At 43.1% G+C, this 23,663-nt stretch overlaps 8 non-coding genes across 8 annotated transcripts; 4 read left to right on the top strand and 4 right to left on the bottom strand.

The window, feature by feature from the left end:
• Window positions 1-5,810: 5,810 nt before the first annotated feature.
• Window positions 5,811-5,882, top strand: trnae-cuc (transfer RNA glutamic acid (anticodon CUC)). Its single transcript has one exon. It is a non-coding gene; the product is annotated as a tRNA-Glu (tRNA).
• A 2,297-nt stretch (window positions 5,883-8,179) lies between these two features.
• On the top strand, window positions 8,180-8,251 carry trnae-cuc (transfer RNA glutamic acid (anticodon CUC)). The gene has a single exon. It is a non-coding gene; the product is annotated as a tRNA-Glu (tRNA).
• Window positions 8,252-11,054: 2,803 nt separating this feature from the next.
• Window positions 11,055-11,127, top strand: trnam-cau (transfer RNA methionine (anticodon CAU)). The gene has a single exon. It is a non-coding gene; the product is annotated as a tRNA-Met (tRNA).
• Window positions 11,128-11,699: 572 nt separating this feature from the next.
• Window positions 11,700-11,772, top strand: trnam-cau (transfer RNA methionine (anticodon CAU)). The gene has a single exon. It is a non-coding gene; the product is annotated as a tRNA-Met (tRNA).
• Window positions 11,773-15,359: 3,587 nt separating this feature from the next.
• trnak-cuu (transfer RNA lysine (anticodon CUU)) lies at window positions 15,360-15,432 on the bottom strand. Its single transcript has one exon. It is a non-coding gene; the product is annotated as a tRNA-Lys (tRNA).
• A 717-nt stretch (window positions 15,433-16,149) lies between these two features.
• On the bottom strand, window positions 16,150-16,260 carry trnal-caa (transfer RNA leucine (anticodon CAA)). The gene is made up of 2 exons: window positions 16,223-16,260; window positions 16,150-16,195 (listed from the first exon to the last, which is right to left on the bottom strand). It is a non-coding gene; the product is annotated as a tRNA-Leu (tRNA).
• Window positions 16,261-18,351: 2,091 nt separating this feature from the next.
• On the bottom strand, window positions 18,352-18,425 carry trnan-guu (transfer RNA asparagine (anticodon GUU)). Its single transcript has one exon. It is a non-coding gene; the product is annotated as a tRNA-Asn (tRNA).
• An 894-nt stretch (window positions 18,426-19,319) lies between these two features.
• On the bottom strand, window positions 19,320-19,393 carry trnan-guu (transfer RNA asparagine (anticodon GUU)). Its single transcript has one exon. It is a non-coding gene; the product is annotated as a tRNA-Asn (tRNA).
• Window positions 19,394-23,663: the final 4,270 nt, after the last annotated feature.

Genomic DNA, 23,663 nt, shown 5'->3' with positions numbered 1-23,663 from the left:
TGAATTCGTATGTGTAGTCCACTGATAGTGGATTTATGGCATAGCTTCAGGTATAAAACCCTGGATTATACTCAAGGGCAATACCAAAGCTGTCTATGTATACAGTATATGACTATATAATGAGGTATAAGCAGTCAGCTGTGGTGTAGCTCACAGTATGTATAGCTACAGTACAAAATAAAACCTAAACATAACTAGTAGTTACCTTAAAGTTTACTGCTCTCACACCAGAGGTACTCTTACAGTACATGATAACATGATTTATACTCTCGAAAGATCTATTTGTTGTACTAAATCACGGGACAGTATGACAAATGCGTACTTTTAATGCAAAACAGGAAATCACCAAAAATGAAAACTTCAGACAAAACTAGACATCGAGCAGAGCTGGAACACAAAACTGACAACAAACTCACAAGAAGGGAACAACAACAATGAGGCTCTGGCTATGAAAAAAGGAAACTGAGAGCATTCATATTGAGGAGGCTGATGATTAACACAGGACAGGTGGTGGTCTTTGGCTAACTTAAGCCAGTTTTACAGGCTGAGCAGAAAACAAGAGTATAACTGAGTAAATGGAAGAAGACAAAAGGACACGAAACAGAGATCCAGCATGAGCCAAACTGAACTAACCCAGATTCCTGAAATCAAAATGACCAAGTATGACAAATGGAAGCAAAAACCCACAGGCTGTGACATACAGGGTATATTTTAGAAATACACTAAAACTTTTTTCCTGAGTACACTTTATAAAATTTAGAAATGAACGTTCTTTTATTTTGCCAAGGCTTTCCCAGCTTTCTTATCTTACCAATCAGCTGCAGGTTTGACTGAAAGATCTGCAGGAACACACACCAACACACGAGTTTGCCCGCGTGTGGTGGTTGTAGGCCGTTGTGAGTGTGTTTGTGTGTGTCTGTGCACGCGTGTGTAAGTGTTTGTGAATTTATGAGGGCACGATATTATAAGTGAATGTGTTTACGTGCACGCGCATGTGCTACAAATACTGAACCATTGATATTTAGCAGCTCCTCAACAGACAAAAGAGGAAATACAGAATGTTCCACGTGTTTCTAAATCTCAGCTCTGATATTAATCTGAGCTTTAAACATCTCAGAGTGCACAAAAGGCAATATGCTTGACTTTAGTAAGAATACACCCTCTGCTATGTTACAAACACATGCATGATTGTAGATCCTCTGGATGAGAGAGCTGCAGAGATATTCCTGCCGAGGAGTTAAAATTATTTTAGAGTTATTTCCAAGACTCAGCAGGTTAACTTAATACTTAAACCCGATCTCAGTTTTTCCCCCTTTAAAACCTACTAGCAGGTCCCACTAGTGAAGTGGACAAGTGATGTGTTGGACCCGTGATGATTTGGTTTCGTTTCCTTGCCATGGAAAAGTGAGACCAGCTGTTGTGATGGAGGCTAATAATGCACGGCAGTGACAGCGGGCACTGCTGTAGCCTCAGATGATTGTGTTTGGAATTAACACAAAAGACGTACTCAGGGACCAGAAGGACATGAGAGGACCGAGACCAAGACGCAACCAATTCCGGGGGCTCCCGTCCACAACACAAGCCTGACTTGTGCGGCGGAGCAGACGCTTCCAGCCACAGCCTCATACTGTACGCATGGAAAGAGCCTGACTGCTGTCCCGGCAGCCGAGACTCAACGCCCATCTGCCATCAGCCTCTCAACCTGGTCCCTGAGGGAGGGGAGCCACAACCTCCCAACACAAAGCTGTTGATATCTCTGGGTCCTATTTATAAACTTTCGCCTCTGACTTCAATGATGTGTTATGACGTATAAATCACGTGGCATGCACGTGTTTTACATTGACGTGCATTGACGTGTGTCGTTGAGGCATTATCATCACATATGTTGTGAGCTCTTTGTGACGTATTAGAACCGAGGTTACCATGGAGACCTTCAGACCAAATCTCTGTCACACCCTTCACACTCCCAAGCGAGAGAGGAGGGGCCCACAGTGACACCCATCCCGAGTGCTCCACTGCGCAGCAAATGTGTCAGTGTTATTTTTTTTAGTGTTGGTGTAAATTAACAGGGGTTACTATTCATTTTACTCAGAATTGATCAAAATGAACTTCCCCTGCAGTTCTTTCCTGATAGTGAAAGAACTCCGTCGTTCTGAGAATCACTCTGGATTTACACTCAGAGTCAGCACTCAGACTGCAGTCACACTTCTTGTCTTCCAAGTCTCTTCTTTCTACGGTAAGTTAAGTTTCGGTCGATTTTTTTGTTTGTTTTATGTGGTTGACTTTGGCCTCTAGCTACCTAGCGAAGTTGTCTAGCTAGCTAACGTTAGCTTAGCTCGCTAGCCCTGGCCAACACTCCGCTGGACCAAGGTTTAGCTAACATTAGTTCCTCAAATTATTAAAAGTATCTTGAAAGGAAAGGCTTTTTGAAACAGCATTTCACCTTCCTTCATCACGTCAGTGTCATGTGCGTTCCCCCTCTCCCGGCCCCTGCTTCCTGTCTGTCTGAACTTTCCTATCCATTAAAGGCACAAAAGACCTCAAAAAAAAATAAAACGTGTTAATGCGGTGGGGACGCGTCCCCGGCACTTTGTCTGATGAGCAGATTTGTCCCCACCACTTTAAAAAAGTAGAGAAAGTGCAAACGCCGCTTTTGGTGCAGAACCTAAAAACTATAATTTTATATCATTGCATTCTCCTAACCAATTATTTAGAAAAATAATTTGTAAATGCTAAGCTAGTACAAAATAAAATAAATTAGCATTCTCAACTGTTTTTCCCCTTCAAAATAACCATCATAAACAAAATTATTCCTCAACTGTCTCGACCGGAGGACCGTGGATCATAGTGGGGACAGCCGCCGCCAGTTCCCTTTGGCTGCTAGAGAAGGTCACCACCATCTCCTTAGTTTTGCTGACATTCAGCTCCAGGCAGGAAGAGTCACACCACTCTATGAACTGCTGAAGAGTGGGTCCATGATGGAGGGAGGGGCCAGATAGGAGGGACAGGAGAACTGTATCGTCAGCAAACTGAACCAAGTGACAGTTGGAGTGTGTTGATCTGCACTCATCGGTGTACAGAATGAAGAGCAGTGGAGATGGCACAGACACATAGACATGTAAAGAATAGACGCCGCATCGACCGCTACTGTCTATTGGCGCAGACGAGCCGTGGGGCCGCCATCTTGGACCGGTCATCAGCTCCACTCAGTGTAATCTGGCTGGCTGGCGCAATGAAGTGTCAGCGCATTTAATCAATCATAACTCGCTGAATATTAAACTGATTTTCACTGGATTTTTTTTCCTGCAAACGTCATATGTAGGCATGATACGGGACACTTGATTCAGCGTATTTTAATATTCATAATAGGCTTACTTATATAGTACCGCTACTGTCTATTGGCGCTGACGAGCCGTGGGGCCGCCATCTTGGACAGCGACACCCCCACAGACTTCCAAAGAAAGAAAGGAATGCGGAAGTCACGTAGACATATGAACATTTTTGCCTCAAATATAATCTGATCATCAATCGAAACTTCTTTGTATCCATAATAAAAGCCATCCCTAAACCTACTTTACATTTAATTCAAGGGATTGTTTCCAATTCCACTGACATCACTCCTAATGTTCCACTTCTTCTTTGTTGGAAATTGTCATTTTAAGACTATTAAGATTCCTAATAAAAACAATTAGAAAGATATTTGATGACGTCACGCACCCTTTATTGTCATTTCGTAACTAACAAAGTTTCTCCAAAGAAGACATATATTCGTTGCGTTCTAAATATTTAAAATTCCCCATTAATCCCAAAGTAAAAGAAATTCACTTTAAAATCCTAAATGGTGTATATCCATCCGGAGAGCTACTGAGACGGAGATTTGGTTGTGAATCGGATGGATGTGTGTTTTGTGGAGAGGATGACACTTCTGATCACTTGTTTTTTCATTGTATGTTTTCAACATTCTGGATTGATGTACATGACTGGCTGCACACGGGGATCCGTCTCCAACCCTTCTCCCTAAAAGACATTATTTATGGTCTTATGATGGTTAATAGTGAATGGGACTTTCTGCTCAATAACATAGTATTATTCAGAAAATATTTCATACATAAATGTAAATATATGAATGTAAAACCCAGATTTTTTGTATTTCATAAAGATTTTCTTTCCTTTACCAAAGCCCCTTAATATTATAAAAAGTAAAAATGCGCCTTTAAAATGTATATAAGATGATGTAAGCCGTGTATTTTATAGATGAATTATTAAAAAAGTTAAAAATGTAACAGAGGGTCGTCTTGACTTTATTTACTGAAGAAAACAAAAGAACCACACGTGGCGTTCAACATTGGCTGGCTCCTTTAACCTTTAATCCTCACCTTCACTTCCAGGTCAACCACAGAACCACTTCCTGTCTTGCTTATAAAATAAAGGTCTTAACATTAATACAGGATGTTATGTTTCCCTGTTCAAAAATGCTTCTATCCAGGGCTCATAAAAATACTTTATCAGGGCTCTCAAGTCTCACGCAATGAGCGTGAGACACACGCATTTCAACAAGTTCACACGCTCACACGCCACACATGCCATTTCTCACGCTGAGAAATGATCAACTTCGTCACACAGAAATTCTAATGGCCTATACTATAAACGAATCACTGGCAGGTTACTGTACGCTTGTACAGCTCAGAACTATAGCTCTGGTACAGCTGTCTTGATTTGGCAACCCATCGGCAAATCACAAAATGGAATTTCTCAGCCAATCAGAAAACAGAATTTCTTGTTGCCGGGTGAGGTCTGAAATAGCTTTCAGCTGCAAGCACGTGTTCCATGAATGCAACTATTATGCTCTGAATGCGTCCAGAAGTTGTAAACGAGCTGGAGGTGGAAGAGAACCGTCAGAATCATCAGCAGGTCATATCTTCATTTATTTTAATCTTTTATTAGTTACCATAGTTTTCCTACTCTTTGTAAAAGACCTGCCGATTAAAGTGCTCGTTGGAGTAGTAGGCCTAAATATTCAGCACACACCCTTTGACATGAGCAACTTAATGAAAAATGAAAAATATGTAGGAGTGTAATTAGGCTTCCGTGGTTAATTTTTTTCAAAGGTGTGAGCAGATTCCCAAGGATATCTACAATTGCCAAATGGTATTAGTTCTGCCGCCCTGAAATGCTGATGCAGAGAGGGTTTTTTCCATGGTGTGGCTCAATAAAACCAAGACCAGGAATAAGTTGGCTCTGAATGGAACTCTGTCATCCATCATGACTGTGAAAATGGCTGAAATTGAGCAGCAGTGCTTTAACTGAAGAGTCATAGCAAGAAATGCTTCCTTGGTTGAAGAGTTGCTAGAGTGCATTAGCTTGAGACTGTGTTTTCCCTACAAGCCACCCATTGTCTGAACAGAGGTAGAGGTAGCAAGGTACATTTGAAAGCTGATTATACAAGGAGTAGAGAATGCATTGGTCGGGAATCGAACCCTGGTCAACTGCTTGGCAAGCAGCTATTCTCTCCACTATACCACCAATGCCCTGACAGACCCTTATTTAGTCATCTATCAACTGTTTTTCTTGCAGGGCTATGACACACTCACTCTTACTCAGTAATCTTTCTATTTCTCCCTGAAATAAGAGAGAAGTCTAAAGCGTGAAACTTGTGCTTGCTTGGATTCATTCTCCTGATGCGCACAATTGCTTTCATCTAAGGCTAAAATGTTCACAACTTCAGTACAATGCACTATGCCAATTAATTTGCCAGTCAGGAATGAGTTTACCACAGTCTTGCAACCTGTACCGTGTGCACTGCTTTTGGGTCCCTGATGGTCTAGTGGCTAGGATTCGGCGCTCTCACCGCCGCGGCCCGGGTTCGATTCCCGGTCAGGGAATGAGAGAACCAGGTTTTGGCACTGTTAGTAGCGTAAACCAAAGACATTTCTGCTGTGTTTTTCCAATGACATGACAAGAATGTCAATTTAATCGAGCCCTGTCACAAATTCAATAGGACGTTGGTTTGTAAGAAGTCATCCTATGCGCACCACTTGATTTGAAATAACACTTTACAGCCAGCAGATTTACTACTTCTCTTTAGAGAAGGGCTCGCTTAACTCTTTCCAGCAGCTCTAGGACCATTGTGGCTTTTAAAAACTAAAAGAATGATCAAGTTTTTCTGATACTTTGATGTGTAACATGGTGCTTAATAACATTTTGAGCAGCAAAGACAAATGCTATTTGTCATTAAATGACATGGGCATCCACGAATGATACGGAAAAAGAGAAATTTCATGGTCTATTGTCGGACAAAACGTTTTTGTCCGCGGACTTGGAGCATTTGGTGATCTGGCAGGTGCTGGCCGTCCATCCGTCCGTCCGTCTTGGATCGAGTTTGAGGGAGGCCCGTTTTTTGTGTCGTACGGCACTGTGGAATCTAATCTTCCCCACTTGCTTTGTAGAGGAGGAACTTAGAATGCACATGAGAAAACAGACCATCACTTTAACTGAAGAGTCATAGCAAAAAATGCTTCCTTGGTTGAAGAGTTGCTAGAGTGCATTAGCTTGAGACTGTGTTTTCCCTACAAGCCACCCATTGTCTGAGCAGAGGTAGAGATAGCAAGGTACATTTGAAAGCTGATTATACAAGGAGCAGAGAATGCATTGGCCAGGAATCGAACCCGGGTCAACTGCTTGGCAAGCACCTATTCTCTCCACTATACCACCAATGCCCTGACAGACCCTTATTTTGTCATCTATCAACTGTTTTTCTTGCAGGGCTATGACACACTCACTCTTACTCAGTAATCTTTCTATTTCTCCCTGAAATAAGAGAGAAGTCTAAAGCGTGAAACTTGTGCTTGCTTGGATTCATTCTCCAGATGCGCACAATTGCTTTCATCTAAGGCTAAAATGTTCACAACTTCAGTACAATGCACTGTGCCAATTAATTTGCCAGTTAGGAATGAGTTTACCACAGTCTTGCAACCTGTACCGTGTGCACTGCTTTCAGGTCCCTGATGGTCTAGTGGCTAGGATTCGGCGCTCTCACCCCCGCGGCCGGGGTTCGATTCCCGGTCAGGGAATGAGGGAACCAGGTTTTGGCACTGTTAGTAGCGTAAACCAAAGACATTTCTGCTGTTTTTTTCCAATGACATGACAAGAATGTCAATTTAATCGAGCCCTGTCACAAATTCAATAGGACGTTGGTTTGTAAGGAGTCATCCTATGCGCACCACTTGATTTGAAATAACACTTTACAGCCAGCAGATTTACTACTTCTCTATAGAGAAGGGCTCGCTTAACTCTTTCCAGCAGCTCTAGGACCATTGTGGCTTTTAAAAACTAAAAGAATGATCAAGTTTTTCTGATACTTTGATGTGTAACATGGTGCTTAATAACATTTTGAGCAGCAAAGACAAATGCTATTTGTCATTAAATGACATGGGCATCCACGAATGATACGGAAAAAGAGAAATTTCATGGTCTATTGTCGGACAAAATGTTTTTGTCCGCGGACTTGGACCATTTGGTGATTTGGCAGGTGCTGGCCGTCCATCCGTCTTGGATCGAGTTTGAGGGAGGCCCGTTTTTTGTGTCGTACGGCACTGTGGAATCTAATCTTCCCCACTTGCTTTGTAGAGGAGGACCTTAGAATGCACATGAGAAAACAGACCATCACTTTAACTGAAGAGTCATAGCAAGAAATGCTTCCTTGGTTGAAGAGTTGCTAGAGTGCATTAAGCTGGAGACTGTGTTTCCCCTACAAGCCACCCATATTCTGAGCAGAGGTAGAGATAGCAAGGTACATTTGAAAGCTGATTATTCAAGGAGCAGAGAGTGCATTGGCCGGGAATCGACCCCGGGTCAACTGCTTGGCAAGCAGCTATTCTCTCCACTATACCACCAATGCCCTGACAGACCCTTATTTAGTCATCTATCAACTGTTTTTCTTGCAGGGCTATGACACACTCACTCTTACTCAGGAATCTTTCTATTTCTCCCTGAAATAAGAGAGAAGTCTAAAGCGTGAAACTTGTGCTTGCTTGGATTCATTCTCCAGATGCGCACAATTGCTTTCATCTAAGGCTAAAATGTTCACAACTTCAGTACAATGCACTATGCCAATTAATTTGCCAGTCAGGAATGAGTTTACCACAGTCTTGCAACCTGTACCGTGTGCACTGCTTTCGGGTCCCTGATGGTCTAGTGGCTAGGATTCGGTGCTCTCACCGCCGCGGCCCGGGTTCGATTCCCGGTCAGGGAATGAGGGAACCAAGTTTTGGCACTGTGAGTAGCGTAAACCAAAGACATTTCTGCTGTTGTTTTCCAATGACATGACTAGAATGTCAATTTAATCGAGCCCTGTCACAAATTCAATAGGACGTTGGTTTGTAACGAGTCATCCTATGCGCACCACTTGATTTGAAATAACACTTTACAGCCAGCAGATTTACTACTTCTCTTTAGAGAATGACTCGCTTAACTCTTTCCAGCAGCTCTAGGACTATTGTGGCTTTTAAAAACTAAAAGAATGATCAAGTTTTTCTGATACTTTGATGTGTAACATGGTGCTTAATAACATTTTGAGCAGCAAAGACAAATGCTATTTGTCATTAAATGACATGGGCATCCACGAATGATACGGAAAAAGAGAAATTTCATGGTCTATTGTCGGACAAAATGTTTTTGTCCGCGGACTTGGAGCATTTGGCGATCTGGCATGGGGGAAATTTTGGGTAAAAAAAATGTATATAAATATGAACGAATTTATAAATGTATATATAATTAATATAAATATAAAAAAATCTTTCCTTACGCATTATACACGCTCCTTGGCAAAATATTTCTCCAAGGGTGACAACAATATTACTGGGCATGTATTGTTGGGCATGTATTGTTGTAATGTTTTAAATACTTGAACGCAGTTTTTCTAGAGAAGATAATTGCTTTGTATTTGGGAGTATCGTCCATTGACTCTTTAAGGCTTTCACATGCGCGCGCATACCGACAACCGGTAATTGACATGCTGTTTATAAAGTTGTTTTGTAACGTCCCCATGCCAGTAATGTGAGAACCATGCATATGGTTTTGATGGTAAGGCTTGTGACTTTATTGTCGGATGGTTTATAAAGTGGTGTGACGTTTCTGCAGTGTGCAAGTTTTTGTTTTACTTGGAAGGGTTAGCACTTGCCCCTTAGCCACCACGTATTAGCCTCGCATGACAGGCTGCGCAAACAGCGCAATATCCACACAGGGAGCGCAGATTTACACCTGTCTGTGTCCTACTATCAGTATTTGACAACCTCTAGCAATGGAAACGCGCTTCAAATGCCCCGGAGTTCCCCTTTAAGTGCAGTGTAATGCATGACTCAACCTGGAGGCTCCTCTGTCTTTTGTCAAAATTGCACAAGCAAAGTTAAAAAAGAACCTTTTTGTCATATTGCTATGAAAGTCACACACAAAACAAAAAAATGAGGGAACCTGGGAAAAAATTTGACATCAAACCTCTTTCTTTAACAAGTCAGACCAGGAAGTTATTGACTACTTGTTGTGTGCTACTTTACTTGTTACCTACTCAGCAGATATCAACCTTATGACAAACATAAAGAAATCGAACACACACTCTGATGATGGGGTGAGAGGTGGTAATGATCGAGGCCACGCCCACAGACAGCTACAGCAAGTCTCTGTGGCGCAATCGGCCAGCGGGTTTGGCTGTTAACCGAAAGGTTGGTGGTTCGAGCCCACCCAGGGGTGAGTGTGTGCACGAACAAATCTACCGGTGAGCTACAGGTTGTAGGTTGGGTAGCAAATCAAAAGATGTACTGGGTAATACCATCGCTCTTTTACGCTAGTCGTCCATTGTTCCGTCAACGCAAGCCGTATCCAACGCATTCAGTTAATTTTCAATGAAATCCGGCCGATCGTTGTCGCCGTGCTCGCAAAGCATGCTGGGATTCTGGCACGGCGAGCGGGGGACCTGCGGCACGTCAAAAAGTTGGGCTCACTCGAAGTTTATGCAAATTTGCCACGGCAGACGTAGTGCGTTACCCAATGACAGTAGATCATGTATTTTTTTTTCCCTTTGTTTATTCACCACTGAACATTTCGGGTATTGCTCATGTCATTGCTATTGCGGGCAAAATGAACAGCAGCAGTGGCCAGAATGGCTGTGCTAAAACGATTGTAGGCGAATAAACACACCTAAAACATCAGGCAATTGTGAGCATCTCCACTTTTGCAGTAAAGTAATGACCATCAAGGAATAGAGGTTCAATCCAGTGCATCAAATTCTTTCATGGGCAGAGGTGCAGCAGTGGATTAAACGTTATCAATAATTGTGATAGGCATTCATTTCAACAAAAGAACCAAATCACACCCATGGCCATGTTTTCACAACATGTCTTGTTCATGTTTCATTTTCAAATCAGAAAAAAGGTGCAGGGACAGGTGATGCAGCGAGAAGGAGATCTCCTGTGTCGCAGCAGCAGCACAATAGCAGCTCTCCTCGCTCGCAGATCCACATCCATGGTGCAATATGAAATAATGTTCCATTGCTGACGATTTATACACATTAATTTCCCTCCGAAACTCCGAAACTTCGGTTGATTAAAATCACAAGTTATTTACTTTCCCCCGGAGCCATTCTACCGTATGTTCTATCTACAACTTCGTATACACGCCCACTGTAGTAGCAACACGGCGACACTAGGCATCCAATCCGGCGAGTTAAGTTGACGTGACAGAACAATGGACGACTAGCGTTAGAGATGCCTTGCAATGAGATATTTGTCGTCTTTCAGTTTCTCCTTCCTTTATTATCTACTTAAACTTGTCATGTCAGACACATTTTTCTTCGGTTTTGCCGTTCTCGCCCCCCATAGGTGTCACAGGGGGCTGCAGATTAGAAGATCTTATTTCCTACCATCCACTTATTTGATTGCCATGCAATCCATGTGAGCTGGGCAAGTGGCTATCACATACCTTTAGCAAAGTCTGCAGGACCAATGAATGGGTGTGTGAAAGTGAGCCTAGGCTGACAATACATGCATATTTATGTTTTGCAGGCCTCGTTGGCGCAGTAGGCAGCGCGTCAGTCTCATAATCTGAAGGTCGTGAGTTCGACCCTCACACGGGGCAGTTGTTTTGATGTGGTGTTTATAGCACTTCACCTCAGTAACAGCTGGAAACTTGCTGGGCACAAGTGGCTCCGATTACTCTCTGTTGGAGCTGCAGAAAGCCCACTCGGAAGCTCACTCACTACAAAGTGTGGAAAGTGTCAAACGCAACTTATGGGCATTCGAACCATCTCTCTTTTAGAAAAGCAAGTTACACCCTAGCCAAGACCCATGACAAAGGATAGGAAGTTCATCACGCTGACATAATAGAATACGCTGTGTGACAAAAGCACCTTTGCAGACTCTCCTTCTCTTGACATAGACTGACATGGGACAATTCATTCAAGTTTATCCCACGTGAAACTACCTCTTTTGCAACTTTCCATAAACTTTCAAAATGAGAATGAAAGCCAGATAAAGAAACTTGTGAGTTGATTGTTTAACCTCTAGTCCAGACAACAGGTCTTTTGAACAAGTAGCTACGTGCTCAACAAGCCATGTCATCACATACCTTTAGCAAAGTCTGCAGGACCAATGAATGGGTGTGGGAAAGTGAGCCTAGGCTGACAATACATGCATATTTATGTTTTGCAGGCCTCATTGGCGCAGTAGGCAGCGCGTCAGTCTCATAATCTGAAGGTCGTGAGTTCGACCCTCACATGGGACAGGTGTTTTGATGTGTTTAAAGCACTTCACCTCAGTTACAGCTGGAAACTTGCTGGGCACAAGTGTCTCCGATTATTCTCTGTTGGAGCTGCAGAAAGCCCACTCGGAAGCTCAGTCACTCCAAAGTGTGGAAGGTGTCAAACCCAACTTATGGGGTTTCGAACCATCTTTTTTTTTTTTTTAAAGCATTGCAATCAGATCTTTGTCGCCTTGTGTCAAACCCAAGTTATGGGGATTCGAACCATGTCTCTTTTAGAAAAGCAAGTTGCACCCTGGCCAAGACCCATGACAAAGGATAGGAAGTTCATCACGCTGACATAATAGAATACGCTGTGTGACAAAAGCACCTTTGCAGACTCTCCTTCTCTTGACATAGACTGACATGGGACACATTTTTCTTCGGCTTTGCCGTTCTCTCCCCCCATAGGTTAGAAGATCTTATTTCCTACCATCCACTTATTTGATTGCCATGCAATCCATGTGAGCTGGGCAAGTGGCTATCACATACCTTTAGCAACGTCTGCAGGACCAATGAATGGGTGTGTGAAAGTGAGCCTAGGCTGACAATACATGCATGTTTATGATTTTTAAGCCTCGTTGGCGCTACCTCGCTCACGTTAGTCTAAATCTCCCCTCCAATAGGCTTCGCACTTCTCCATTCTCACATTGAACGGTTTAGCCAATGTCGCACCGACTCACAATGAACCGAGCCTATCAACGCCCGAGCTCACAATGGAACTCGGCCAATCAAGGTGAAGCCCTAACTTGGAGTTAACCTCCCTTCCCCTCCCGCTCCCCCTCCTCCAACAAAACCAACAAAAAAACAAATTAAAGATTTTGTTTTCGTTAGGTTAGAGGATTATAAAAGTTAGCCGTTACAGAAGAGGGATTTTTCATCGAGCCGTTGTCTCTGCCGACTTAAAAAAACAATCTTACAGTAAGTATCAAGTTATATTGTTTCTTATATATCCTTCCATTCAAACAAACGTTGTATTACAGTTTTTCTCTATTGGTTTGGCTCATTTCTTGAAACAGAAATTACATTCTCAAAACTCTAAGATCATTTGGCATAACACTCTTATAGTTCAGCACAACACCATAGCTAACCTGCAAAAGCACATATCTCTCCCAAAACTGTTCACCCATGCTTCAGACCTGATTCCTTTCCCATGTAAAGAGTCAGTGCCACCCAAATTGCAAAGCTCTTTCTCAGTTGCCTAGGCTCATTTCTTGAAACAGACCGGAAGTTTTCAACACTCTTTAGTACTTTTTGCAAAACTAAACTGAATGGTTCAGCAAAACACCATGGTTCACCAGCAAAAGCTCATATCTCCCCCTAAACAGTTCAGCCATGTGTCAAAATGAAGTTTCTTTCTCATTCAAATAGTCAGTGCCCCAAAATGCATTGTCCTTTTGGCATTGTGTGAGCACAACAAGTCAAAATGTTTAGATGTTTTGTCACTATGGCATAGGACTACCTAACAGAATACAATAGTGTATAAAACTGAAGGAAAAAAGTTTCACAGTAAGAGTAGCCTCAAAGCACACACAATACACTCATACCAACCATTTTTATTCTCACAAATACTGTGAAGTACGTAACTTCCATACAGTATAGTATTGTAGAAGGAAAAGAAAAATATACATAGCACACATATACTGTAATATAAACACAAACAAAAAAACAAGCAAAATTATGTGGCAATGAATGATGACATGATCTATAATTGTGGCCCGAATTTCATCTGGGACAGCACGGTGTCTTCGTGCTCCTCAGCCTCTTCCCCCTATTCCACCACTGCGCATCCTCACTCCTCCTTTTCTTCTTCTTCTTCTTCTGCTGGTGAGAGGAGTGTGAGTGGAAGAGCTGAGAGAAAGGCTGAGTGTAAAGGTGGTTTTTCTACCCATTATTCGCTATCCTTGTTTTCTCTGTTAAATGTTTCATTAGTTGTGTTAGTTCTGCGTACTTTGTGTAGTCTTGTGAGGTTAATTTCGAGGTTTTTTTTGCATTTGTTTGGTGCGCTTCCCGGCCGCAATGGCGTCTGGCGGCTTCTCCATGCTGTCCCGGAAGCACGGCATCAGAGTCGGTGCCGGCTCTGCGTGCAGCGTGGAGGAAGTGGCACTGGCCGTGGGGCAGGTGATCGGGCACGGTTCGGTAAAGTCCGCTGCCCGCATGAACAGTGCGGTGGTTTTATTTCTAGCGAAGGTGGAGCAGGTGCACAGCCTGGTGGAGGCGGGCATCACCAGGGGCGCCGCCAGGCGGGGAAAGGTGGTAACGTTTCTAAGGGCCCAGTGCAGCCTGCGGGGCCCTCGGAGGTAGTGATAATATAATATTAATATTGTTGCCCATTCTTAGAATTTTCTAATGAATTACAACATTTTTAAAGGAAAATAAACTAATTAAACAAAATTTTCGATTTCAATAACTTTTCTTTAGTTCTTTGGCATATTGACATTTACTCGGCCCTCCCCCTCTTGCAAAATGGTGCGGTCCAGTTCTGATCAAATTGTAGTTGAACGCATCCGAAATGCAGGCAGGTGTATGGAGCGGCTGTCTGAAACACATGATGGACGGTGAGCTGACTGAAATAATCTAGAATGAAGTCGGGTTATCAGAAGCGGAAGGAAAGACGGGAGAAAGACGAGAGGGCCAGTAGAGGCAGGCAACTGGTCACTCAGTTTTTCTCAAAGAAAGGTAAGTTCACTCGCTGACTTTGAGCTTTCAAACACTAGATGTTAGCGAATGGTAGGCTAACATATTAATATACATCTAACTTGGATGTATAACTGAAACCTGCATGCTTTAACCTTTTCCTGTATTAACTTATCTTGCATTCATCACTGATACAGAGCCAGGCTCCACATCAGGCAATGTTGCAGCGGCCAGTGACACCACCACTGCTGAAGTGCAGGAGGACAGGAGGAGGACCAGCAGTGAAGATGGTGAGAAAGAAGCAAAGAGTACCATGTCACTTTCAAATTGATTCACAATAAGATGTTTCCCTTCTTTTAAGGGTTACACTTTTACAGCTAAGTATGGAGTCAATTTGATTGCATGCATAACTGTAACTTGCATGCATTTAACTTTTCTATGCATTAACGTCCGTGCATCACTAACCTGCATGCTTTAACTAAACTCCATTTGAATCCATGATACAGAACCAAGCCCCTCATCAGGCCATGGTGACGACAACAGGGCCAGTGCCAGCAGTGCAGATGACAGCGCAGCACAGAGTAAGGAGCAAGAGCAGGAGGGGGCAGGGTTAATGGACATTTGCCAGTCTGAAAGTGAGGATCTACTTTCAAATGATCCAGGGTTGTGGCCAGTAAAGCTCATGGACAGTGACATAACTGGTATTGTCAGGAAATTGGCTACTACAGAGTCAAAGCAATTCTGAAGGGAAATCTTTTCCAGAGTACTTGAGGTACACAAAGGCAGCAAAAGAAAGTTTTTTATTCATATTGTGCATTTCAGGAGGTTTGTGATCATTCAAAGTGGCACCACTGAGGACGCTGTGATGGTGGTAACAGAGCTGAACTTTGACTTTAAGTGCTGGATCAAACATCTATTGATTATTAAAACTGCTACGTCCAACGTGGGGCTCGAACCCACGACCCTGAGATTAAGAGTCTCATGCTCTACCGACTGAGCTAGCCGGGCTATTCACATTTTATAAAACATGCCTTCCGGGAAAAAAAAGAAGAGATCAAACAAGCCAAAGTCAACTTTCAGAGATTTCGAATGACATGGGAACACATTCCTCCCTTTTCAACCTCTACCTACTCCACTCGACTGGATCCCACTCAGCTGTTAGGGTTTTCCAAGAGGTAATACCACCTGGCACAAGGTGGAACATTTTTAGCACCTACTCGGTCGGGGTCGAGTTGAGTCCAGCCGAAAATGTGACATTTACAGACTGCAGGCAACTGATTGGCCAGGGAGTGATGTCACTGGATGAGTCATGAAAGCCACTCCTTAACAAGAACCCGGCAACAGCAACAGTTGGATTTGATGTATTCTGTGATCATCAACGAGGTGGATTACTAGACGCAAAGACACAGACAAAGTAGCATGTATACCTTCACCTTGATGTCCTAAATTGTTGTGTCATGTTTTGTCCAATAAAAGTGACATCACAGGACTTTTGGACCTCCTTGCTATAACGACCCCACCCACATTGAGGTGGTTGTGAGTAAGTACGAGTGGAAAAGAGCTTAATGTAGCAGGAGAACTGCCTCATCGCACATCAGAATTGTGTATGTTGATGGGAGGAACTGAAGGCCCGTCTTCAGAGATAAATGCCCTTTTTCACCATGGCCTGACATGGCTTTCTTCAAGGTCTTCTAATAAGAAAGTAAGATTTAAGCAAGAAATTAGTGTCAGGAGTGGGATTTGAACCCACGCCTCCTTTTGGAGACCAGAAGTCACTGTCCAAAGGAAGGAATGAAGCCTTGAGTCTGGCGCCTTAGACCGCTCAGCCATCTTGACACTATTACTTCCCTGCCTGTGTAAAATATGACAAACGTGAACCAAAATGCAAAACGCTACTCCACTTGACTATATTCGACTCGGGTTTTAGGGTTTTCCATGAGGTAGTAACAGCTGGTAGCAGCTACATTTTTAGCACCTACACGGCAGGGATTCGAGTTGAGTCCAGCCGAAAATGTGACGTCTACAGACTGCAGGCCACTGATTGGCCAGGGAGTGATGTCACTGGATGAGTAATGAAAGCAAGAGAGGGCCAGAGGCCATGGGTTGTTATTCAGATTTTCCTTCTTTTGTTTTAAAGTGAATGATCATACTTGAGCAAACGGGGAATACAGAAATGACATGAGCCCAAAGAAAGGTCAAAGTAATGCTCTTGCACAAGTTTGAATGTTTTTTACTCATATTGTGCATTTCAGGAGGTTTGTGATCATTCAAAGAGGCACCACTGAGGACGCTGTGATGGTGGTAACAGAGCTGAACTTTGACTTTAAGTGCTGGATCAAACATCTGTTGGCCGTACCTCCTCACGCCATATCCTGATCCAGGAACAAGGGCATGTGCACATGCACATGCACATGCACATGCACATGCACATGCACATGCACATGCACATGCACATGCACATGCACATGCACATGCACATGCACATGCTAAAACAAGGGCACGGATAGAAATGACCTTTGGCCAAATTAAATACAGGTTCATTGCTTAAAGTTCTCAAGCACCATGGCTGACTTCTGACAGAGCCATCTTAAATTAATAGTATACTTCATATTTTATACATTTTGTCTTGTGGACAACTTTTCAGGCTGAAGTCTGAGTCCCTGCAGGTTCTAGTGCCTGAAAGGACTCAGTTTCTCCTGACACAGTGAGGGACCTATACAGGGACACATATTTCCTTTGATCCTTATTGTTGTGACCTTTGAGTTAGAACTTCTTTTCATAATTTAGCATTGACACAGTAGCAGTTTAAGTCAGAGCAAGTGTAAGAAGGCTAAATGGACAGAGATGATTTATAACTTTCCACACGTTTAGCTCATTGCACCCCACTGTGAATATAAATGTAAAAAACACATTTCTAACACTTTGCATGAATCGTACAATAATGACAAGTTTGATTTCAAGTTGTGTTGAATTGTTTAATTATTATTACATGTTTCTCAAGCTGTGGAGAGAAAACAGAATTAAATACAGTTCACAACACGAAATTCTCCTTTATCTGAATTTATACTAACATCCCTCTCCAGTTTCTTGATCTCTTTTATTTTCAGTTTCTTGTGTTCCATATCTAGTTTGGTGCTCTCTTTATTGGACAAACACATTTCTTCAAAGGCTACTTACCACTCTGAAATATTTTCCTGTACTTTACCTTCACCTGCTGCCAGGTACGCTTTTGGCTGTTAAGATAGCTCCTGTTGAGATGTAACAGTGAAAAAATAATATGTGGGTCACACACTCACGATAATATAGTCACAAAGTATGATGATGCGTGTCGATTATTGGGTTATTAATAAACTGAGCAGGGCCAGTATATGTGTGCTGTACATCTCATACAGAGACAATTCAGCATGCTTTATGTAAACACATTATAACACAAAGAGGAGAGCATAAATACATGAGTACAGTAAAATAAATGTCTAACAATTGAAACTTTCAGAACTTAGGCGTTTAGTCTGTCTGCAGTTGTTAGTCATGCCGTTTCCTCGCTTTATTGATCGCAGCTGTATTACCATTTCTGGTGATGACACTTTTAAAATCCTCATACAGCTCCATCAGCATTATTTATTCAGCTGCCGAAAAAATTACAGCTCTTGTCTTGCTCTCCTTTTCTGCCATCTCCATTTTTCCACCATCCACTCGTCAGGGCTTCTTACGTTCCTCGAGCACTCACACTTAGCTAGGCTATGTAAGCCTTGCTTGGATTAGCCTTGCTGAGATGCAGCTGAAATGTCTTTGTGGAGCAACTTGAGGCTTAATTGGGAGATGGTGCTAGTTCAAGCGACGATTTCTGGCTATAGCCTGGCTTTCTTTAGCTACTTTCGAGGAATACCCCCCTGGTTGTTGACCAGTGGAGTTGTTGGTATACACACTCGTCCCTGGGTGGGCTCGAACCACCAACCTTTCGGTTAACAGCCGAACGCGCTGGCCTATTGCGCCACAGAGACTTGCTTTAGCTGTCTGTGGGCGTGGCCTCGATCATTACCACCTCTCATCCCTTCATTAGAGTATGTGTTCGATTTATTTATGTTTTTCATAAGGTTGATATCTGCTGTGTAGGTAACAAGTAAAGTAGCACACAACAAGTCAATAACTTCCTGGTGCGACTTATTAAAGAAAGAGATTTAATGTCAAATTGTTTCCCAAGTGCCCTCATTTGGTCTCTCAGCCTTTTTGAATTTTTTCTTGTTTGTGTGTGACTTTCATAGCAATATGACAAAAAGGTTGTTTTTTCACTTTGCATGTGCAATTTTGACAAAAGACAGAGGAGCCTCAAGGTTGAGTCATGCATTACACTGCACTTAACAGGTCACCCTTGGAGAAATATTTTGCCAAGGAGCGTGTATAATACGTAAGGAGAGCGTTTTGGCAGCAGAATGTTTGCTTTAACTCACGTAATACGCATGTGTCAGAACACCCCTGGGTGGGCTTGACCCACCAACCTTTCGGTTAACAGCCGAACGCGCTAACCTATTGCTCCACAGAGACTCTGCCTGGCTTTTGTTGGCAGTGGGCGTGGCTTCGAGCTTGACTGCTCCCTCATGGCGGTAGATGCAAGCGTTCTGTATTTTTACGTGATGAGACTCGAGTGAACTGCTGCTTATCTATGTCAAACTTAAACCAAAAAGTGGAGGTGCTATACAGCAAGATTACCAGTTACAATACAATTGTAATATCTCTCATCAAACAGCTCAGAATGCTTTGGCACCTTAACTCTTCTCAACCAAATGACTTAAAGGATAACTTGTGGATTCAGTGGGACAAGTCACCCATTACAGATATCGATTTGCTACCAAACCTACAACTGGTTGCTGACCGGTAGATTTGTTGGTACACACACTCGTCCCTGGGTGGGCTTGAACCACCAACCTTTTGGTTAACAGCCGAACGCGCTGGCCGATTGCGCCACAGAGACTTGCTGTAGCTGTCTGTGGGCGTGGCATCGATCACTACCACCTCTTCATTAGAGTATGTGTTCGATTTATTAATGTTTGTCATAAGGTTGATATCTGCTGTGTAGGTAACAAGTAAAGTAGCACAAAACAAGTAGTCAATAACTTCCTGCTCTGACTTTTTTTTAGTCATATTAGCTTGAACTGTCATGGGATTCTGGAAGTAGAATATTAAATAGTCTGTTTAGGAAAAATAACGAAATCTGTACCTCCCTCTGAAGCCTGTAATCATGCTTGCAAAAACCGAGCGCTCCCGACTGTTTTTGACCAATCAAGTTAGGGTGGAGGAATCCTACCTGTCAATCACAGCTTGTGCACACGCTGCTGAGCGTGAGTCATCACACAGCTTGTGTGCGCTCACACTGGTGTGAACTTACGTGCACAACCTCGTCCACAGAGGGGGAGGGGTTTGGGGGGCGATTCGGAGCTTGTTAGAGGTTCGGGGAGGGACCTGAAAGTTGTATCAGTTCGAATTTTCCGACTTTAGACTCTTAATTTTGAAAACCTGCCGACTGCAGCTTTAAAGAAAGAGATTTAATGTCAAATTTTTTCCCAACTGCCCTCATTTGGTCTCAGCCTTTTTGAATTTTGCAAGCATGTCAACCAAATGACTTAAAGGATAACTTGTGGGTTCAGTGGAACAAGTTACCCCGTGAATCTTTTGATTTGCTACCAAACATACAACTGGTTGCTGGCCAGTGGAGTTTTTGGTATAAAAAATTGTTGCTGGGTGGGCTCGAACCACCAACCTTTCGGTTAACAGCCACACACTCTAAACGATTGCGCCACAGACACTCTGCCTGTCTTTTGTTGGCAGTGAGCGTGGCTTCGAGCTGCCCCCTCATGGCGGTAGATGCAAGAGTTCTGTATTTTTGCGTGATGAGACTTGAGTGAACATTTGACTGCTGACTAAATCTATGTCAAACTTGAACTGAAAAGTAGGTGGTGCTATACAGCAAGATTACCAGATACAATACAATTGTAATATCTCTCATCAAACAGCTCAGCATGCTTTGGCACTAGAGCTGGGTCAAATAGTCGACGTATTCGACTTTTTCGACGTCATAAATTCGTCGACAGGAATAATTTGCGTTTTATGCGTCGCTAATTTTTATTTTTTTTTTGGTTGAAGTCCCCGTTCCAAACGACCTACTAGATGAACTCTCACTCCAGTCCCGCGGTGGCAGCAAATATGCACCAGAGTCGCCAATCGGTGTAGATGCCTTAGATTAAAACGGAAGAAGAAGAATTCATAACGATGGCGGCGGCAAGCAGTAGTTGGAGCACTGAAGAGCATATAGCTAAAAAATCACGCACACGGTCTTCCAAAGTCTGGGAATTTTTCACCCTTAATGCTGCTAACAATGTGGTTGTTTGCAGACTATGCAAATTTAATTTGGCGTACCACAGCAGTACATCAGCGATGCACGAACACTTAAAACGAAAGCACCCTGGAGCTCGTCAGGATGGCAGCAAAACACCGTAAGTCCTGTTAATTTCAAGATCCTCTCTGAATAAATGCTACGTTAGACTGTTGAGTTGTTGTCTAGTTATATTCCCGGCGTAAAATTTACGTCTTTTAATTACGACTAGAACAGGTCCCATGTTTGCCTAGTTTAAAGCTGTTAGCGCTACCAGTCCCGACATGTTTCTTCTGTGTCATATATTTGCTAACACTGGACGGTGGATTTTATACTCTGTCATTATGTAGTTCTAGTCTACCTGTTGACTGTCGAAATTCCACGATCTAGTAGCAACCAGATCCAAGTAGTAAACACGCATTACAAGTTGGCAATTTAAATTACATAAATCATTTTTTAAGTTGAGCCTCTGAGATGGCTGTAGTATAGCCTACTGTTAGCAAAATGTATCATAATAACAGCAATGATGTGGACGATGCTATATTTTTGATTTGCTGCTGTGAATATTCATGTACTTCATGTTTTTTGCCTTTACAGGAGTAAGCAAAGCAGTGTGGCGGACTTTTTTCATAAAAAGAGCCAGGCACCTTGCACACCCCAGGAGGCTAGTGTGTACACAAACAGGATCGTCTCTATGATTGTGAAGGACATGAGGCCCCTTGCGATTGTTGAAGGTGAAGGCTTCAGTGAAATGATAAACACTTTCCACTCAAGATACACCCTTCCATCCAGGCACCACTTCACTGACTTAATGGAGAAGAAGTATATGGTTACCAAGGACAAAGTGAAAAGTGAACTAAAAAAAAGCATTTCCAAACTATCCTTAACAACTGATGCTTGGACCAGTCTGGCCACTGAGGCATATTTAGGTGTCACCTGTCATTTCATTCATGAAAATTGGGAGCTGACCTCATTTAGCTTAACTACAATGCCGCTTGAGGAGCGCCACTCTGCTGAAAATATTGCCTCTTGGGTTGAGATGGTGGCAGATAAATTTGATTTCTCCCTTTGAGATGATGTACTGGCGATTGTACATGATAACGCAGCAAATGTTGTTGCAGCTCTTCGCATCCTAGAGGAGAAACATGGGGTAGCATCACATTGTTGTGCCGGCCATACGCTTCAGTTGGTGGTAAATCATGCCTTGAAGAACAACCCCATGATCGACAGGACACTCGGGGCTGCATGGTCTCTTGTTAAGCATTTCAAGAAAAGTGAGCCGGCTAGCAGCAAGCTGAAACAGAAACAAAAACAGTGGGGTACAGCTGAGCATACCCTGCTCCAGGATGTGTCTGTAAGATGGAACAGCTCATGCTACATGGTGAGTCGCCTTTTGGAACAACGGTGGCCGCAACACTTTCTGACCCAGACGTTACACAGCGTGGGAAGCAATACATGGATTTGAGGAATGATCAGTGGATCTTACTAGAGGAACTGGAGCAGGTCCTCAAGCCTTTCGAACAGGCCACTGTTTTTCTCAGTGGAGAGTCCTATGTCACAATATCTGTTTTACCTCCACTGCTGAAGGGTCTCCATAAGTCTACAAAGAAAACCACATACGGGTCTGCTGCTGTGAACTCTTTTCAGATTGCTGCAGACCAAGAGATGAAGGCAAGGTGGGAGTCTGAGTCTGCTTTCAAAGAGAATGGACAAAATGTGGCCATCATTGCTGCTGCCCTTGACCTCCGCTTTCGTAGGATGAAGTTCCTGTCACCCGAGGATGCTTTGAAGGTACAAGAACAGATTCAGGCTCTGATAATTTATATCAAAAGAGCCAAGCAACAACTGGAAACAATTGAGCAGGAGCACTCGGCCAGTCCCCAGCAAAAGAACACCTCTTTGCTGGACATTCTGCTTGGCTCGGACTCTGAGGGGGAGGGCAGCACTGAGGATATTGGCCAGGAGGACAGTGGTGAGGGTGAATCTGTGAGAAATGAGGTTCTTTTGTATTTTGGGGAGAATTGCATTCCAAGGGATACTAGCCCACTTCAATGGTGGAAGGAAAATGCAGGAAGGTTCCCCAACCTGGCAGTTCTAGCCAAATCCTACTTGTCTGTGCCTGCAACCTCCACTCCATCAGAACGTCTCTTTTCAGATGCTGGACATATTGTAACCAAAAAAAGGGCAAGTCTGACGCCGGATCATGTTGACATGTTAACATTCCTCTAGCCTGACTACGTCATACTCACGATTCTAGTCAGAATGTGAGTCTGATACTGCTCAATAGAGATTTGGGTATGGGGCGTGTTTCAACCGAACCAGGAGAAAAAATGCCTCTTCGCTCAAGTGGATAGACCTACAACCAATCAGAGCAACCTAGTATGTGACGTAGATTAAGCGACACACACTTGTTGTAGGAAGGACGGCAAAAACATCTTTTCTATCGATAAAAGCCTTTCCTCTGTTCGTCTTTCAAAACTAATGCAATGTGGAGATCCTGTAGAACAGACTCGATGGCAGAATCTACACGCCCTAGCTCTCCAGCGGCAGCCGTGTTCAGCTCTTTAGTGACGTAGGCGATAATGTCCCTGTTGATCATCTGTCCATCATCGTATAAAGCCCGCCCTGGCAATCTGATTGGTCCGACCAATTCTTGGTCGGGCATAATGATTTCCCAACTGAGCAGAGCCAGACCGAACTTCCCGACCAAAACTTTTATGGGCGGGGCTAAGTTCGGCTGGCACCCAGGCTAACATTCCTCCACTCCAACCGTCAAACTATATATCTTGAATTCAACACACACACACACACACACACACACACACACCAACAAAAACAACAACAGCTGTTGATAACAGTTGTTATCCACATT

Source organism: Odontesthes bonariensis, chromosome 8, assembly GCF_027942865.1.
Source record: "Odontesthes bonariensis isolate fOdoBon6 chromosome 8, fOdoBon6.hap1, whole genome shotgun sequence".
Classification (NCBI taxonomy): Eukaryota; Metazoa; Chordata; class Actinopteri; order Atheriniformes; family Atherinopsidae; genus Odontesthes; species Odontesthes bonariensis.
Note: the sequence above shows the minus strand (reverse complement) of the source record. Positions and strands in the feature narration are given on the sequence as shown.